The sequence below is a fragment of the Rattus norvegicus genome, chromosome 17, assembly GCF_021556685.1.
Source record: "Rattus norvegicus strain SHRSP/BbbUtx chromosome 17, alternate assembly SHRSP_T2T, whole genome shotgun sequence".
In the NCBI taxonomy this organism is placed as follows: Eukaryota; Metazoa; Chordata; class Mammalia; order Rodentia; family Muridae; genus Rattus; species Rattus norvegicus.
This window is the reverse complement of record NC_141550.1, coordinates 50,687,867-50,690,821: the sequence shown is the minus strand read 5'-3', so window position 1 is coordinate 50,690,821 and position 2,955 is coordinate 50,687,867.

The window sequence follows — 2,955 nt, the reverse complement described above, 5'->3', positions numbered from 1 at the left end:
ACTATCAGAGCTAAGCTTTCCACTCTCTTCCTCACTTTCTCCCAGGTTACGGAATCAAATAGTAGTTGGTAATAAACATCAACAGAGCTATGTCACGTGTGTGTGTGTGTGTGTGTGTGTGTGTGTGTGTGTGTGTGTGTGTTCTTTATCTTAGTCATGATTTTTTTGTTTCAAAGGTTTTAAAATATTGCTGCCACAGGGAAAATTTGTGAAGAAGATGTATTCAAAATTGAGTTGAGTACACCTGCCCAACCTCTTTTTTCTGAAAAAGTTTTGACATTCTGTAAGATGGTGGCTTTGAAAGAGGATGTGACTCAAAGATGATATAAAACCCACTCTCTGTGTACTGACTGCTTTATTTGTAAGACAAAAGATTCTCTTTTACTACTTTAAGTCTTCAATTATTTGTTCAAAATAAACAGTTTAGTCTCCGGACCATGTTGCCTCTTTCTAGTTTGATTTTCATAAAATATTAATTAAAAGTTTGAAAGAGAATATTAGATGGTCAATATATGATCTTTTTAAAGTTACTATTGCCAGTGTTTCTGCAGTACTTTTATTCGTGAGAAGCTTAGAAGTTAGAAATAGCCTTTGTTATATGTTGGGGCATCTTTTGGGTATATGCCCAGGAGTGGTATAGCTGGGTCCTTAGGTAATACTATGTTCCCTTTTCTGAGGAACCACCAGACTGATTTCCAGAGTGGTTGTACCAGCTTGCCATCCCACCAACAATGGAAGAGTGTTCCTCTTTCTCCATATCCTTGCCAGCATCTGTTGTCACCTGAGGTTTTGATCTTAGCCATCCTGACTAGAGTGAGGTGAAGTCTCAGGGTTGTTTTGATTTGCATTTTCCTGATGACTAAGGATGTTGAGCATTTCTTTAGGTGCTTCTCGGCTGTTCAATGTTCCTCAGTTGAGAATTTTTTGCTTAGCTTTGCAGCCCATTTTTTCTTTGGATTTTTTTTATTCACATTTTAAATGTTATCACCTTCTTGGTTTCCCCTCCAGAAACCCACTGTCCCATCCCCTTCCCCCTTCTTCTATGAGGTTGCTCCTACCTACTTCCTCCCACCTCCTTGCCCTGACATTCCCCTACACTGGGTCATGGAGCCTTGACAGGACTAAGGGCCTCTCTTCCCATTCATGCCCGACAAGGTCATCCTCTGCTACATATGCAGATAGATGTAGCACATTTTTTAATTGGGTTCTTTGATTTTCTGGAGTCTACCTTCTTGAGTTCTTTGTATATATTAGATACTAGCCCTCTATTGGATGTAGGATTGATAAAGATCTTATCCCAATCTGTTGCTGTTTGTCCTATTGACAGTGTCCTTTGCCTTACACAAGCCTTGCAATGTTATGAGGTCCCATTTATCGATTTTTGATCTCATGGCTTATGCTTAAACCATTGGTGTTCTGTTCAGAAAAATTTCTCCTGTGCCCATGTGTTTGAGACTCTTACCCATTTTCTCTTATACTAGTTTCAGTATATCTGGTTTTATGTGGAGTTTCTTGATCCACTTGGACTTGAGCTTTGTACAAGGTGATAAGAATGGATCGATTTGCATTCTTCTACATGCTGGTATACTATTCAGCTACTTAAAAACAATGAGTACATGAAATTCTTGGGCAAATGGATGGAACTAGAAAATATCATTTTTTTTGTGAGATAACCCAATCACAAAAGAACACACACATAGTATGCACTCGCTGATAAGCGGATATTAGTCCCAAAACTCAGAATATCCAAGATACAATTCACAGACTATATGAAGCTCAAGAAGAAGGAAGACCAAAGTGTAGATGCTTCAGAACTTCTGAGAAGAGGAACAAAAATCCTCACAGGAAGAAATATGGAGACAAAGCATGGAACAGAGACTGAGGGAAAGGCCATCCAGAGACTGCCCTACCTGGGGATCCATTCCATATACAGACACCAAACCCAGACAATATTGCGGATGCCAAGAAGTGCATGTTGACAGGAGCCTGATATAGCTGTCTCCTGAGAGGCTCTGCCAGAGTCTGACAAATACAGAGGCAGATGCTTGCAGGCAACCATTGAACTCAGAACTTGGTCTCCAATGGAGGAGTTAGAGAAAGGACTGAAGGAGTTGAAAGGGTTTGAAATCCCATAGGAAGAACAACTATATCAATCAACCAGATCCCCCCCCCCCAGAGCTCCCAGGGACTAAACCACTCTCCCAAGAATACACAGGGATGAACCTATGGCTCCAGCCACATTTGTAGCAAAGGATGACCTTGTTGGGCATTAATGGGAGTAGAGGCCCTTGGTCCTGTTAAGGACCAATGTCCCAGTGTAGGGCAGGAGATGGGAGAAAGTGGGTGGGTGGTGAGGGAACACCCTCATAGAAGCAGGAGGAGGGGATATGGGATATCTGACTTCTGGAGGGGAAACTAGGGAAGGGGATAACATTTAAAATGTAAATAAAAATATCCAATAAAAGAAAAAAAGAAATTAGAGATAGCAATGTTTGCAAATATATAAATAAAGAAACCTTAAAAGTGGGATTGTGAGATGGCTTAGTGGGTAAAAGTGCTTGCTGCTAAACCTGATAACCTGAGTTCAATCCACGGGTCCCACATAGGACAAGGAGAGAAAAGATTACCATAAGTTTTCAAACACACACACACACACACACACACACACACACACACACACACACGCATGCACTTTTGCTCATACAGGTGGGGGGAGGGGGTAAGAAAAGTAGAAAGAAAAAAGGAAAAGGAAGGAAATAGAGGGGTGAAGGATGAAAAGGGAAGGAAAAGAAATTTCTGCTGCACGTAGAAATATTAGTATAGTCACTATCGTAATCTGTATGGAAGTCCTCCGCAAACTTTTTTTTCCCAATATGTAAGTCTTTTATTGTCCCCAAAGAGCCAAAATTGTACTGGTGATCAGGATCTTGTTTCTGGAACTAGGAAACTGAGGTC